The sequence below is a fragment of the Phyllobates terribilis genome, unplaced genomic scaffold (assembly GCF_046119375.1).
Source record: "Phyllobates terribilis strain yellow unplaced genomic scaffold, ASM4611937v1 Scaffold_3__8_contigs__length_932513732, whole genome shotgun sequence".
Lineage (NCBI taxonomy): Eukaryota > Metazoa > Chordata > Amphibia > Anura > Dendrobatidae > Phyllobates > Phyllobates terribilis.
Genome location: NW_027362763.1, coordinates 96,805,455 through 96,823,161, shown reverse-complemented (window position 1 = coordinate 96,823,161; position 17,707 = coordinate 96,805,455).

The following is a 17,707-nucleotide window of genomic DNA, read 5'->3' as shown; positions in this document are numbered from 1 at the left end:
TATTCAATATAATGACCTAATGTTATCAAATTCTGTGTTGCACCTCTGGGTTCAAAATGTTCACTATACCCCTTGATAAAATCCTTGAGGGGTGTAGTCTCCAAAATGAGGTCACTTGGGAGGGGTTTCCACTATTTAGGCACATCAGGGGCTCTCCAAATGCGACATGGCGTCCGCTCTCGATTCCAGCCAATTTTGCATTCAAAAAGTCACACAGTGCTCCTTCCCTTCTGAACTCTGCCGTGCGCCCAAACACTGTATTTTCCCCACATATGGGGTATTGGCGTACTCAGGAGAAATTGCACAAAAGTTTTTGGGGTCCATTTTCTCCTCTTACCCTTGTGAAAATAAAAATTGGGGCTAAAACATCATTTTTGTGGAAAAAGTATGATTTTTTTATTTTCACGGCTCCATGATATAAACTTCTGTAAAGGACTTGGGGGTTCAAGGTGCTCACCACACATCTAGATAAGTTCCCTGAAGGGTCTAGTTTCCAAAATGGGGTCATTTGTGGGGGGTTTCCACTGTTTAGGCACATCAGGGGCTCCCCAAATGCAACATGGCGTCCGCTAATTATTCAAGCAAATTTTACAATCAAAAAGTCAAATGGCGCGCCTTCCCTTCCGAACCCTGCCGTGCGTCCAAACAGTGGCTTTCCCCCACATATGGGGTATCTGCTTACTCAGGAGAAATTGCACAACAAACTGCTTGGTGCAATTTTTCCTTTTACCCTTATAAAAATGCAAAATTGGGGGCTGAAAAACATTTTTGTGGGAAAAATGTGAAAATTTTATTTCTACGGCTCAATTTTATAAACTTCTGTGAAGCACCTGGGGGTTCAAGGTGCTCAACACACATCTAGATAAGTTCCCTGAAGGGTTTAGTTTCCAAAATGGTGCCACTTGTGGGGGTTTCCACTGTTTAGGCACATCAGGGGCTCCCCAAATGCAACATGGCATCCGCTAATTATTCAAGCAAATTTTACATTCAAAAAGTCAAATGGCGCTCCTACCCTTCCGAACCCTGCCGTGCGCCCAAACAGTGTTTTTTTTCCCAACATATGGAGTATCTACGAGCCCAGGGGAAATTGCACAACAAATTTTGGGGTACATTTTTTCCTGTTACCCCTGCGAAAATAAAAAAAATTGGGTCTAAAGTAACATTTTTGTGAAAAAAAGTTAGATGTTCATTTTTTTCTTCCGCATTCCAAAAATTTCTGTGAAGCACCTGAAGGGTTAATAAAGTTCTTGAATGTGGTTTTGAGCACCTTGAGGGGTGCAGTTTTTAGAATGGTGTCACTTTTGGGTATTTTCTGTCATAAAGACCCCTCAAAGTGACTTTAAATATGATGTGGTCCCTAAAAAAATGGTTTTGTAAATTTTGTTGGACAAATGAGAAATCGCTGGTCAATTTTTAACCCTTACAGCTCCCTAATAAACAAAAAATTTGGTTCCAAAATTGTGCTGATGTAAAGTAGACATGTGGGAAATGTTATTTATTAACTGTTTTGTGTGACATATGTCTCTGATTTAAGGGCATAAAAAGGCAGGGATTTGGCCCACTCCTCCATACAGATCTTCTCCAGATCTTTCAGATTTTGGGGTTGTTGCTGGGCAACATTGAGTGTCAGCTCCCTCCAAAGATTTTTTATTGGGGTCAGGTCTGGAGACTGACTAGGCCACTCCAGGACTTTGAAAAGCTTCTTACGGAGCCACTCCTTAGTTGTCCTGGCTGTGTGTTTCTGGTCATTGTCATGCTGGAGGACCCGGCCATGACCCATCTTCAATGCTCTTACTGAGGGAAGGAGGTTGTTGGCCAAAATACTGGGCAAATACTTATTTTCCCCACTGTGTATATATATATATACAGTTATATGAAAAAGTTTGTGCACCCCTATTAATCTTAAGCTTAATGTTTTATAAAAATTGGTGTTTTTGCAACAGCTATTTCAGTTTGATATATGTAATAACTGTTCGACACAGTAATGTTTCTGCCTTGAAATGAGGTTTATTGTACTAACAGAAAATGTGCAATCTGCATTCAAACAAAATTTGACAGGTGCATAAGTATGGGCACCCTTATCATTTTCTTGTTTTAAATACTCCTACCTACTTTTTACTGACTTACTAAAGCACTTTTTTTAGTTTTGTAACCTCATTGAGCTTTGAACTTCATAGCCAGATGTATGCAATCATGAGAAAAGCTACTTAAAGTGGCCACTTGCAAGTTGTTCTCCTGTTTGAATCTCCTCTGAAGAGTGGCATCATGGGCTCCTCAAAACAACTGTCAAATGATCTGAAAACAAAGATTATTCAATATAGTTGTTCAGGGGAAGGATACAAAAAGCTGTCTCAGAGATTTAACCTGTCAGTTTCCACTGTGAGGAACATAGTAAGGAAATGGAAGAACACAGGGACAGTTCTTGTTAAGGCCAGAAGTGGCAGGCCAAGAAAAACATCAGAAAGGCAGAGAAGAAGAATGATGAGATCAGTCAAGGACAATCCTCAGACCACCTCCAGAGAGCTGCAGCATCAACTTGCTGCAGATGGGGTCACTGTGCATCGGTCAACTATACAACGCACTTTGCACAAGGAGAAGCTGTATGGGAGAGTGATGCGAAAGAAGACGTTTCTGCAAGCACGCCACAAACAGAGTCGGCTGAAGTATGCAAAAGCACATTTGGAGAAGCCAATTTCTTTTTGGAAGAAGGTCCTGTGGACTGATGAAACCAAGATTGAGTTGTTTGGTCATACAAAAAGGCGTTATGCATGGCGGCAAAAAAACACAGCATTCCAAGAAAAACACTTGCTACCCACAGTAAAATTTGGTGGAGGTTCCATCATGCTTTGGGGCTGTGTGGCCAATGCCGGCACCGGGAATCTTGTTAAAGTTGAGGGACGCATGGATTCCACTCAGTATCAGCAGATTCTTGACAATAATGTTCAAGAATCAGTGATAAAGTTGAAGTTACGCAGGGGATGGATCTTTCAGCAAGACAATGATCCAAAACACCGCTCCAAATCTACTCAGGCATTCATGCAGAGGAACAATTACAATGTTCTGGAATGGCCATCCCAGTCCCCAGACCTGAATATCATTGAACATCTGTGGAATCATTTGAAGAGGGCTGTCCATGCTCGGCAACCATCAAACTTAACTGAACTGGAATTGTTTTGTAAAGAGTAATGGTCAAAAATAACTTCATCCAGGATCCAGGAACTCATTAAAAGCTACAGGAAGCAACTAGAGGCTGTTATTTTTGCAAAAGGAGGATCTACTAAATATTAATGTCACTTTTCTGGTGAGGTGCCCATACTTATGCACCTGTCAAATTTTGTTTGAATGCAGATTGCACATTTTCTGTTGGTACAATAAACCTCATTTCAAGGCAGAAACATTACTGTGTCCAACAGTTATTACATACAGTGCTGGCCAAAAGTATTGGCACCCCTGCAATTCTGTCAGATAATACTCAGTTTCTTCCTGAAAATGATTGCAATCACAAATTCTTTGGTATTATTCTCTTCATTTAATTTGTCTTCAATGAAAAAACACAAAAAGAATTGTCCTAAAGCCAAATTGGATATAATTCCACACCAAACCTAAAAAAGGGGGTGGACAAAAGTATTGGCACCCTTTGAAAAATCATGTGATGCTTCTCTAATTCGTGTAATTAACAGCACCTGTAACTTACCTGTGGCACCTAACAGGTGTTGGCAATAACTAAATCACACTTGCAGCCAGTTAACATGGATTAAAAGGGATTCAACCTCTGTCCTGTGTCCTTGTGTGTACCACATTGAGCATGGAGAAAAGAAAGAAGACCAAAGAACTGTCTGAGGACTTGAGAAACCTAATTGTGAGGAAACATGAGCAATCTCAAGGCTACAAGTCCATCTCCAAAGACCTGAATGTTCCTGTGTCTTCCGTGCGCAGTGTCATCAAAAAGTTTAAAGCCCATGGCACTGTGGCTAACCTCCCTAGATGTGGACGGAAAAGAAAAATTGACGAGAGATTTCAACGCAAGATTGTGCGGGTGGTGGATAAAGAACCTCGACTAACATCCAAACAAGTTCAAGGTGCCCTGCAGTCCGAGGGTACAACAGTGTCAACCCAAACTATCCGTCGGCATCTGAATGAAAAGGGACTGTATGGTAGGATACCCAGGAAGACCCCACCCCAGGAAGATTACCACAATGACGTTCAGTGACTCACAGGTGACATCTCTGATTGGAATTGTCCTATTTACTTTTCTTCTCCATCCTGCCCAAACCATCATGCTGACTTCTTTAACTTTGGCTTCGCTCTTTTCGAGTATATCCTGTCCATCTTTACCCAAATTCCCAGTATAGGTGATTTCAGTATCTAAAGCCCTGCCAGTGTCCCAAAATATTGTACTTCAAAAATATTAATGCCCTTCAGATAATCCTCCAGGTGTTCCAAAAAATAAGTAGTATGGTGAGGGAGTTGAGGGCTCACCTGGCTTCATGGTCTAGATTCATTCCCTATAGCTATACCTCTGCCCATATCGTGCTGTTTTGTCTATACAGAAAGAAAGTGTGTGCGCCTCCCATATGTTTGCTCTAAAAAAGCTAAAAATATTACCATCTAAAAATATAAAACATTCTTTTTAAGTTTAACTAAAAAGTTAAATCTCAAACATTCCCTTTAAGAACTTTTCCAGGTCCGCTCAGTAGTCATAGATAAACACGACATACAGTTTTCAGGACCATCACGATTTTTATTTCTTTAATGACTTTATCTGTTAGATGGAACTAAAGTAAAAACTCACAATCAGCTCTGGTCAACTGAATTTCTCTGTCCTTGATGTTGTGTAATTTACTCAAAGAGCTGATACTGGGCTGAAATGATGCAGTAGACAATGTATCAGCCGCGTGATAAAAGTCCCGGTCATAGCGGGATGAACTTTATAACTACCCTGGTACTGATCAAAGTTTAAAGACTTGAACTTGTCTCACCAATATGATGTCTGAGGCACTCAAGTATTTTTCTGCTGTCGCTTTCATCTTCAATTCAGTCTTCCTTTATGAACCCGTGAACTTTTATCTTTGTCTGAGGTGGAAAAAACGTTAGACTTTAATGTCTCCAATAATCATTGCCTGGAGCCTCAAAGTCAAAAAGAAGAAAATATGTCATGTTGGTGCATTACCAGATCATTTCTAGGGAACACACATCAAAGTTAACCTCAACCATGGGTAGACCCAGCTGGACCACTAAAGCACAACAGCACTTTCCGGTAGACTCAAAGTTCCGAGACAACATTCCACCCTAAAGATCCAGCAGAAGAAAACCCATTTGGAGGTGGCGTTGGAGGCAATCGCTTAGCACGCGGGTTTATTTCTTAGGTTCTTAGTGAATCATTCCATATTAGATCTTATTGGTGATCTTTCATATGTAATTACAATGTAATTAAAATTGGACACATTCTGTATGTATGCTGGGTGGACCCGGGCTGAAAGTCTTGTGCCTAGGGCAGCACCTTGAGGAATCGGCAGCACCAGCTGATAGAAGTAAAAGATATTCATATTCTTTTACAACTCCCTCCCATACCTCCAACTAAAGAACCTACTAAAACTGTCTTACAGAACACCCTTGTCAAGTCCCGCTACCTTCACAGAGCTACAAGCAGCCAATGTCAGATCCATAGTTGAAAGTCCAGCAATGAGCTTATCGTAATTGTCTAGTGAGTTTCTTGCCATTTACCGCAGTCAATTCCAATGTAATCTGTTGCCGTGTGGAATTTGCCACCATCCAGTGTCCTCTGTTGCCATCATCTCCTCAGACTCCTGTGATTGCTGACTCGCTATCAAGGTCCATTGATCCTTGTGATGTCTCCGAAGAAGCACCCTCTCAAGTAATTGAACCAGAACATATCCTTGCTGCTGTCATCACTGCATTCTTGGTCTTCTATCCTTTGGATTACGATATCGGAGAGAAGAAGACACAGGACAGGATATTTGTGTCTAAACATGCTCTAAACTTTATTACAAAACACAGGGCTAATATACACCCTGAAGGCAGGAAACGGATTTGCCATATATGGTTCGATTATACATTTTAGCTGAACAAGCGAAAAAAGCTAGTTTCTGTATGCTTTAAAATATTTAATTAGACGTATCTGGTTAGCAAGGCCATTTTATCTTCTTGCAAGAACACATTATTGCTACAAGAAGAAACATCTGGCCAGGAAGGAAACTTTATCTTCTTAGCAAGGACACGCTATTGATACAAGAAGGAACATTTCAGCTTGCTGTTATTTTGACCTAAAATAACTGTCAGACTTATATAGCATAGATGGGGCCTTTAAACTTGAGGGACCCCATCTTCTGCTATAACATTCCATCCTTTTGTTCCTTCATTTATCAATACGAATCTCTATGTTTTCTTTTAGTACAACGCTGAATACACATTAGAAAAAGCTTAAAAACCAAATAAACCGCAAGGCACATTAGCAAAACCTGAAAAATCGCTTGTACTATACCAGCCAACCACCCACCAATACCTTTAAACCAATTTGCGGGATTTAGAAAGGAAAATCTCTGTGTGGAATTATTGGCCCAAGTATCTGAACAGTTCACCCAAAAGTTTATCTCTTCCCATGAGACCGGGACAGCGAGAAAGGGTATGCTAGTGGACGTCACAGGGGCATGTGTACATATCCAACAATTAGCAATGGACTGGTTTTGCTCCTTTAGTCCATCGATTAGAGCAAGATGGTGTCTAATGAATCTATTGTCGTCTCCATCCATGGTGCCTAACTTAGTCCATGCACCTGTGGTCACAAGTATGCAGGTAAGTATAAACAATGTCTTCATTCTTTGTCCGCTGGTTCTCCTAGTATCTTTTTGCAATGGGATGCGTGGATCCAGGTCTCTTTTCCCTCTAGCTTAACGGCTGTACTTGTGGTCAGCAGAACTTGAAAGGGTCCGTCAAACCGTGGATCTAGGCTTTTCCTCACGTGTCTTTTTATAACCACCCAGTCTCCAGGTTGCAGCGTATGGCTGCTAGAGTCTTGATCTGGATCTGGAAGAGAACTGAAGACATTATCACGTACTTGCTTAATCTTTTTGTGTAAAGCCCTCACATAGGAACTTAGCACATGGTTGTTCATTTCTAATGCTTGCGGATAGAAACACCCTAGGCTGGGTACGTTGCCAAACAATATCTCATATGGAGAAAGTCCAGTCTTTCTATTAGGCGTGTATCTTACTGAAAACAGAGCAAGCGGTAAACAGTCCGGCCATGGTTTTCCTGTCTCAGCCATGGCTTTCTGAATTTTTAATTTCAATGTCCCATTCAGTCTTTCCACTTTGCCACTTCTTTGCGGGTGATATGGGGTGTGGAATGCTTGTTGAATTCCTAGAGCTGACAAGACTTCATTCATTATTTCACCTGTGAAGTGTGTACCTCTGTCACTCTCAATTACCTCTGGTACCCCATACCTGCATCCCACCTCCGCAAGCAGTTTCTTTGCGGTTGCCGCAGCCGTGGCTTTGGCAATCAGGAAAGCCTCTGGCCATCCTGAGAACAAATCAATACAGACCAACACATATTCCCATGATCCTGACTTTGGCAGCTGAATATAATCAATTTGCAGTCTCTGGAATGGATAGAGGGGCCGGGGGGTGTGTTTGGGTGGTGTTTTAACTACTCTACCCTGATTATGTGTAGCACATATCACGCACCCTTGTACCAGGTTTTCAATACAGGTGGAGAATCCTGGTGCCACCCAATGTTTCTGCATCACACTCATCACACCCGTTTTAGATTGGTGTGTCGGCCCATGTAGTATCTGGGCAGCTGCTGGGTACAGTGCCCTTGGAAGGCATCATCGTGTCCCTTTCCCCCATACCCCATTTGCTTCATTCAGGCATGCACCTTCCTTTAACCACTTATCAACCTCCTCCTTTTGAGCCTGAGCCTGCATTTGGGATAAGATGTCCTCTGACACAAAGGGGTTTTTAGGGGCACTTAACTGACATACTGTTGACCCTTGTTGCTGCTTACAGGCTGCTGTTTTTGCCGCTGCATCTGCCATCGCATTACCTCTGCTTACCTGGTCGGTGCGTCTGGTATGTGCTCTTACCTTTATGACAGCTACTTGTTTGGGTAGTTGTAGCGCATCAATTAACTGCTGGACCGCATCAGCATTCTTAATGGGGTGTCCTGCTGCCGTCAGGAAACCTCTTGACTTCCATATTGGACCAAAATCATGCGATATACCGAATGCGTTCCTAGAATCTGTGTAAATGTTAACAATACTACCTTCCGCTAGTTTACAGGCCTCGGTTAGGGCCCTAAGTTCGGCTTCTTGAGCCGACTGGTGTGGGAGCATTGGTTCTGCCTTGATTACTGCATTGAGGGAGGCAACTGCATATCCAGTATGGAAGGTACCTGAATCGTCCTGATGACGGGATCCATCTACAAAAAATTCAAAATCTGCATTTTGTAATTCATGTTCAAATACAGTAGGTAAACCTGCCGTTTCTTGTGCCATCATTTGTACACAGTCATGAGGAACATCCTCTCTTGGATCTTCCTTAAAAAGCGCAGTACCTGACCCCTCCTTTAGATCCGAGAGAGGTAACAAAGTTGCTGGGTTCAGGGTAGTACACCTCTGTAAAGAAACATTGGGAGGCATTAACAGTGCACATTGTAACCTGAGATGACATGCTGCTGAGAGGTGAGCAGGTTGCACTTGGTTCAATATAGTGTAGACATCATGAGGTATTAGAACGGTGAGCGGGTGGTCAAGAACAATGTCTGCGGATTTATGGAGTAATAGTCCAACAGCATGCAGAGCACGTACGCAGGATGGTGCACCTCTGGCTACCGCATCTAATCTGCCACTAAAATAGGCAACAGGTCTCTGATGTTAGTACAAAAGGTGTTGGAGTAAGACAGTCATAGAGGGGCTGCATTAAAACAGAGACGGCATGAATCCACTGTCTGCAATAGGAAACAAGTCCAAGAAAAGTTCTGAGGGCTGCAACATTAATGGGGACGGTGAATGCCTGTACTGCTTGTTTGCGTGCATTTGTTAAATGACGAGCTCCTGGTGTAATGCAATGTCCCAAAAAGGTGACTGAAGATTTACAAAACTGAAGCTTGTCTTTCGATGCCTTGCAGCCAGCGCGATAGAGAAACAACATAAGCGATATAGTTGCACTATGACATTGTTTCCTGGAGTGGGCACAAATGAGCAGGTCATGGACATATTGCAAAACAACGATATGTGGTTCAGACCATCCCTCCAGTATTTCCTGCAGACTTGCAGTGTACATTGTGGGTGAATTCTGGGCACCCTGTGGCAACACTGTCCATGTATATTGACTGCCCTGGAACGTGAAAGCAAACAGGTACTGGCAGTCAGGATGTAATGGTACACTGAAAAATGCATTTGCCAAATCGACCACTGAAAAGCAAAGAGAGTTAGAAGGTATCTGTGACAGAAGAGTATGCGGGTTGGGCACAACTGGTGTTAGAAGTTCTGTGGCTTTGTTAACCAACCGGAGGTCATGGACCATTCTATATGCGGCTGGTTGTCCTGGCACGCTCTTTTTCTTTACTGGGAACAGGGGAGTGTTGCAAGGGGACTGGGTTTTGACTAGGATTCCTCTGTGTAGTAATTTTTGGACTTGCTGGGCTATGGCATTCTCCTGAGCCGAGCTAAGGGGATACTGCCTCTGTTGAGGCAAGATTGCTCCTGGTTTTAATTTCACCATTACTGGTTGAACTCTTAACCTACCAACATCTGTTTTGTCTGAGGCCCAAAAATCATGTGGCACAGCCTGCTCTAATATCGGGGGAAACTCATTTGTCTCTTCTATGCTGGCAATATCTAGCGACATAATTTTGCAAAGGGTACTGGGTTTTAAACCTGGGGTCATGGTGACGGTGCCATCGGGATGATACTCAATTTGTGCTTGTAATTGGGACAACACATCATTTCCCAAAAGATTACATTGGCCTCGGGGCGATACCATGAGCTGGCTATGTACAGTAGCTCCTTGAATTTGCAGGGGAATTCTCTTGGTGACAGGAAGCAGGACAGACGGGGAATTGAAGGGGGTGGCAATGACATGATGTGAAAAATCAGTGTCAGTATATGGCCAATCACCTTGCGTAATTACTGAATTGTCGGCCCCCGTATCTACTTGGAAATCGATTTTATGTCCCCCTGGTAGGTTCACCTGCACTATACAACTGGGAGTTGGGGGTAAGGAGATGAGGGGGTTCATGTGCAAGCTACCCTCATCCTATTGGGGCGTTGTTTGGTCGGCTGGAGGACCCGTACTCTGAGCATTTGGATACGGGTTGGTCCTACAGTTCTTTCTAAAATGTCCTGGCTTTTTACATCCGTAACACAGTTTCTGTCCTCCTCCTTCAGTCCGTCCTCTTCCTCTGTTGTTTCTGGGGGTCGTCTCTACTATATGTATTTTGGCAGCTCTTTTTGCCTGCGCTATGTCATGCTGTGCCCCCTGAGCTATTCTAGCTAAATCTTTTGCCTTCACTGATCTCCAGTCCGGTCTACTTGCTTTTACCTTCTCTGCAATCTCTTTCTTTAGTCCATTCATGAAAGCACTTGCTAATACCCTCTCACTAGTCTTATTCCCGGGGTTGAACCCCATTTCTGACCAGGTTTTCTTTAGTGCATAGAAATAATCCTTAGGATCTTCCTCCTTCCCTTGCACTCTATCTTCTAGTGTAACTTGCTTTTCATAGAATCATAGAATCATAGAATCATAGAATGGTAGAGTTGGAAGGGACCTCCTGGGTCATCTGGTCCAACCCCCTGCTCAAAGCAGGATTCACTAAATCATCTCAGACAGATGTCTGTCCAGCCTCTGTTTGAAGATGTCCATTGAAGGGGAACTCACCACCTCTCGTGGCAGCCTGTTCCACTCATTGATCACCCTAACTGTCAAAAAGTTTTTTCTAATATCTAATCTGTGTCTCCTCCCATTTAGTTTCATCCCATTGCTTCTAGTCTTTCCTTGTGCAAATGAGAATAAAGATGATCCTTCTACAATGTGACAGCCCTTGACATATTTGTAGACAGCTATTAAGTCTCCTCTCAGTCTTCTTTTTTGCAAGCTAAACATTCCCAAATCCTGCAACCGCTCCTCATAGGACATGGTTTGCAGACCAGTCACCATTCTGGTCGCTCTTCTCTGAACTTGCTCCAGTTTGTCTATGTCTTTTTTAAAATGTGGTGCCCAAAACTGTACACAGTATTCCAGATGAGGTCTGACCAAAGAGGAGTAAAGACCGATAATGACTTCACGTGATCTAGACTGTATGCTTCTGTTAATACATCCCAGAATTGTATTTGCCTTTTTTGCTGCTGCATCACACTGTTGACTCATGTTCAGTCTATGATCTATTAGTATACCTAAGTCTTTTTCACATGTACTGTTGCTTAGCTCTATTCCTCCCATTCTGTATATGCTTTTTTCATTTTTATTGCCCAGATGTAGTACTTTGCATTTTTCCGTGTTAAAAACCATTCTGTTGGTTGCTGCCCACTGCTCCAGTTTATTTAGGTCTTTTTGAATCCTTTCTCTCTCTTCTCTAGTATTAGCTATCCCTCCTAGCTTTGTGTCATCAGCAAATTTAATCAGTTTACCCTCAATTCCTTCATCTAAATCATTGATAAAGATGTTGAACAATACAGGTCCCAGGACGGAGCCCTGTGGTACCCCACTTGAGACATTCATCCAGCTGGATGTGAAGCCATTTACAACCACCCTTTGAGTCCGATCACTAAGCCAGTTATGAATCCACCTAACAGTTGCCTGGTCCATTGCATACTTGGTCATTTTTTCAATAAGGATGGTGTGAGATACTTTGTCAAATGCTTTGCTGAAGTCAAGATATACTATATCTACAGTATTTCCCTCATCCACCCAGTCAGTGATTCTGTCATAGAAGGAAATTAAGTTAGTCTGACATGACTTGTTAGTTACAAACCCATGCTGACTCTGGTTAATCACTTCATTCTTATCCAGGTACTTACATACATGTTGTTTAATAATTTGTTCAAAGATCTTTCCTGGTATAGAAGTCAGACTCACCGGCCTATAGTTCCCTGGGTCCACCTTCTTCCCCTTTTTGAAGATAGGAACAACATTTGCTCTTCTCCAGTCTTCTGGGACTTCTCCTGTTCTCCAAGAATTTTCAAAGATTATGGAGAGTGGTTCTAAAATTTCTTCTATGATCTCCTTCAGTACTCTGGGGTGTAATTCATCTGGACCTGGAGACTTGAACTCATTTATGTTAGCTAAATATTCCCTCACAATCTTTCTGTTTACAGATAACTTGGATTCCTCTATTCCTTTAAAAGGACAGTGAAGATCAGTTGATGTTACATTTTCTTTCTGAGAGATAACAGATGCAAAATAGGAATTAAAAAGTTCGGCCTTCTCAACATCCTCTCTTACCATTTCTCCATTTTCATCCTGTAAAAATCCTATAGCATCTTTGACTTTTCTTTTACTTTTGACATACCCCCAAAATCCTTTTTTATTGCTTTTGACATCTCTTGCAAGCCTTAATTCATTGTCAGCTTTAGCTAACCTGATACGTGCCCTACAGGATCTGCAGACTGCATTATAATCTTCTTTAGATATGCCTCCCTCTTTCCATTTAATAAACATTTCTTTCTTTCTTTTTAGCATGTGTTTAAGTTCTGTGTTCATCCATCCTGGTTTCCTTAAATGCTTCCCATTCTTCCTACTTTTCGGGATTGTTAACGATTGTGCTTTGAGAATCTCATTTTTAAAAATTTCCCATCCTTCCTGGACATTTTTGTCCTTAAGGACATCCAGCCATTGGATCCCTCCTATTCTCTTTCTGAGTCTCTTAAAATCTGCCTTTCTAAAATCTAACCTTGAAGTTTGAGTCTTCACATGTCTTCCTCCTCTAGTTATCCAAAATTCTATAATAGCATGATCGCTGCCTCCTAGGGTCCCAGCCACCTTTACCTCCTCAACCATTTCCTCCCTGTTTATAAGGATTAGATCCAAAGTAGCAGATGCCCTTGTTTTCTCCCCTACCTTTTGGAAGATAAAGTTGTCAGCAAGAGAGGATAAGAATTTGCTTGACCTGTTAGTTTTACTTGAGAGAGATTCCCAACAAATGTCTGGATAGTTGAAATCTCCCATGACCACTACGTCATATTTTTTGGAGAACTTGGTCATTTGATACATAAAGAGTTCATCCATATCTTCAGCTTGCCCAGGTGGCCTGTAGTAAATGCCTACAATGGTGTCATTTCCGTTGTTCTCTCCTTGTATTCTTACCCAAACAGTTTCCACAGAACTCCCAGTCTCTGAAGCTTCAATCTCTGTGCAGATATACGCTTTTCTAACATACAATGCGACACCTCCTCCTCGTTTATCAAGTCTGTTTCTTGCAAATAAGTTGTATCCTTTTAGCCTTTTATTCCAATCATGTGTATCATCCCACCAAGTTTCAGTGATTCCAATGACATCATATTCCTTTTCCTGCGTTAGTAGTTCCAATTCTCCTTGTTTGTTGCCCATGCTTTGTGCATTTGTATAAAAACATTTTAGTTTGTGATTGGTTTCTCTTCCTCCCATATTTTTATTATTTAAATTGTTTTGTCTTTGTTCTTCCTTCCCACTTCCAGTAGCAGAGATCTCAATAGTATTTGTCAGCTGTATGGCTTTTTCTGGCCTTTTGCTTCCCTTCCCACATTGTTCTAGTTTAAAGCTCTTCTGATGAGTGTAGCAAGGCGACTTCCAAATACATGTTTTCCAGTCTTCGTAAGGTGCACCCCATCTCTAGCAAGTAGTCCATCGTATAGGTAATTCATTCCGTGATCCAGAAATCCAAATCCTTGTTGACGGCACCATCGACGTAGCCAGTTGTTCACCTGTAGAATCTTATTCCACCTCATTGTTCCATGGCCATCCACTGGGAGGATGGATGAGAAGACCACCTGCGCTCCCAATTCTTTCACTTTCTTGCCTAAGTCTTCAAAGTCACTGCAGATGGTTTCCAGGTCCTTTTTTGCGGTGTCATTTGTCCCCACATGTATTAGCAGGAATGGGTAGTGATCTGTAGGTCTGAAGAGTCTTGATATCCTGTCAGACACATCTTTAATTTTTGCTCCTGGAAGACAGCACATTTCTCTTGAGGTTATGTCTGGTCTGCAGATAGCGGCCTCTGTTCCTCTTAACAGGGAATCCCCCATGACCACCACTCTCCGTTTTTTCTTCACAACATTCTTCTTTCTCCATCCAGGAGGATTCTGAGGGCTTACAAGGTTATTCATTGCTGGCAAAGTCTTATCTTGCTGTATTTCTTCATGGTTCTCCTGCGTGAGAGTCTGGTACTGGTTCCTGAGCAGTATGGGTGCTGACTGCCTCTCGATCCTCCTGCTTCTGTGGGTCACATGCTTCCATTCCTCTGTTTCGTCAGGTGCAGTTCGAATTTCTTCTCTTTCTGAATCATGAAGAGATAATTCTGCTCTGTCTAAGAACTCTTCACCTTCCTTAATGATTTTCAAGGTAGTTAACCTCTCTTCTAGATTTCGCAACTTTTCCTCCAACAGGGACACAAGCTTGCATTTCTGGCATGTGAAGTTTGGCTTTTCCACTGGCAAGTCTGTGAACATGTAGCAGGATATGCAGCTCACCAAATGGGTCCTGGACTCTTCCATGTTCTTACTGTTAATGTTCTGAAAACAGTGAAAAAAGCTTAAAGAAAAAAGCTTCAAAATGCGCGCGCCGGTAGGCGCGCGGTTTACCGATGTCCTCTTTTCAGCTCCAACAGCCAAAATCCAGTGTTCTTTGAGCTCGCGGAGACTCTTCAATTACCCCAAAATGCAGTGGGAATATGCAAATTATCTCCTCAGGACTCCTCCCCTGGTTTACCGATGTCCTCTTTTCAGCTCCAACGGCCAAAATCCAGTGTTCTTTGAGCTTGCGGAGACTCTTCAATTACCCCAAAATGCAGTGGGAATATGCAAATTATCTCCTCAGGACTCCTCCCCTGGTTTTCTGCTTGCCTGTCTTGACATGCTTTTACCAACGCTGCTGCGAATAGGACTCCAGCTGCTGCATCATTAGATTCTGCATCTATGGGTCCGGTCCTATTGGCATACTGTTTTTTTGTCTCATCTATCAACCTATCATAGCGGGCTTCATCTGCCAATTTTCCCTTAATTACCCCCTGCAGATCTATTCTAGTTGCATTGTACGTATCCTGTATGGTGGTGATCATTCTAGCGAAACCCATAGGGGACTGGGATGGATCTGGCATATCAGTACCAACTGCTCTGAAGGACTCCATGGTCTATACATTAACAATGTACGAGCTTCCTGACCTGGAACCACTGCATCCCCCCCTGCTGCTGCTGCTCCCGGTGCTCCTGGCACAACTACCGTCCTCATTGGGAATAGTCTAGCTGGGTGGGGTCTCGGTCCTCCACATGCCACACAGATGTCTACTGTCAAGGGGTTCTGCTGTCCACATCTGGGGCAAACCCAACATTTGGGTTCCTGGGAATTCTGATACTGGGGTGGGGGTGACGTCGGGAGCGGACAGGGAGGAAAATCTGTCATTCCGGTTTTTGTCAGTCTGTAACGTCCGTCTCCTAATTTTTCAATCTTTCCTTCAAAATAAGCGCATGCATTCATCCATACATCCACTGTCTCTAACAGACCCTTATCTTTCAGCCATCCATGATAGGAGTTAAAGAAGGATTTCCATTTCTCTCTATTCATCTCTCCATTCTCATTCATTCCCGCTTATACACTATATTTCTCAATTCCAATCAGTACCTGTTTCCCTTCTCTGCGCACTACTAAGTCTTTGGCTATAATGCCTTCCTTGGCATTTTGGTTCCCCATTTTTTCGGTTCTCCTCACCTAGAAGAGACTCCTCAGTCACTTAGACAATGGTCACTTAGACAATGGGCCACAAAGGTTTCTGAACCATTCCACTACTAGCCTCTCTAGGACTTATACGCCAGCCAGAAAAACAGACCAAAACATCAATCTCGGGACACATCCACAACACAATCATCGGATCCATACTTTCATTCTTAAATTCTCCAAAGGATAGAAGGCAGGACTGATCTGAGGGGATTCTACTGGTTCAAAGGGACCTGAGCCAGACAACAATCTGTTGAATTACCTGGGGAGCCGACCGCTCGGGGGTGAGGGAGTCTCTTCTATGCAGTGAAATAATTAGGTAGAATATAACAGTTATTCTTACCTCAGCGCTGTATATATCACCAAGAGAGAGCTTCACTCGTCCCACGTGTCGGACCGGTCGAGCACCCCTGGGTAGATTAACTCAAGGTCTCTGTTCGAGGCGCCAGCTGTCGTAACTGCATTCTTGGTCTTCTATCCTTTGGATTACGATATCGGAGAGAAGAAGACACAGGACAGGATGTTTGTGTCTAAACATACTCTAAACTTTATTACAAAACACAGGGCTAATATACACCCTGAACGCAGGAAACGGATTTGCCATATATGGTTCGATTATACAGTTTAGCTGAACAAGCGAAAAAAGCTAGTTTCTGTATGCTTTAAAATATTTAATTAGACGTATCTGGTTAGCAAAGCCATTTTATCTTCTTGCAAGAACACATTATTGCTACAAGAAGAAACATCTGGCCAGGGAGGACACTTTATCTTCTTAGCAAGGACACGCTATTGATACAAGAAGGAACATTTCAGCTTGCTGTTATTTTGACCTAAAATAACTGTCAGACTTATATAGCATAGATGGGGTCTTTAAACTTGAGGGACTCCATCTTCTGCTATAACACTACCATCTCTTCTGCTAATTCTATATCTAAAAGATGTTTTTTTTAAGTCTCAACATCACTTTGCTGGAAAGTATTATCTCGGGCCCACTCTTTGGTGCTCTTCGGTCACTCTAGAGTTGAATGAACTGCTGAACTCCATTCTCATTTCTGCTGGTGGCCCAAATGGAGTCAAGACGTCAAAGAATTCGTAGTATCTTGCCATCAGTGCCATACTCTTTATATTACAAATAAAAAATACAAATTTTGCAATTTTCACACCAACCACTGGGGCTTTTGTAAACTCTAACTTCCTGTGGTTTAGAAAATTCACATGTACATTAGCAGCAATGAACAGTCTGATCCTAACATTTGTATAGAAGCATCTAATGAGCATGTAAAGAGGTCATTGAATGATGGATCCTGTGGTATCTACTGTATATAGAGGAGTTATCAGCCATAGTACAGGAGGAGGAGGTGAGCTATGACATCACCTATTGTGAATGGTGGATCCTGTGTTATTTACTGTATGTACAGGAGGAGGTGAGCTGTGACATCACCTATTGTGAATGGTGGATCCTGTGTTATCTACTGTATATAGAGGTGTTATCAGTCATTGTACAGGACGAGGAGGAGGTGAGCTGTGACATCACCCATTGTGAATGGTGGATCCTGTGTTATCTACTGTATATAGAGGTGTTATAATACACGCTAATCATGAGTAGATAGTATATATCGTGTCAAATATTAATAACCATAGAAATGTTACTGTATTCAATACTACCCTATTACGGACATATTAGGCTCCATCGCCATGAATTACAAATCCAACCAAAACAAAACACAACAACGAAAAAGGAGCCAACGGTTTTAAAGATATGCATCAAAATTTATTAGTAC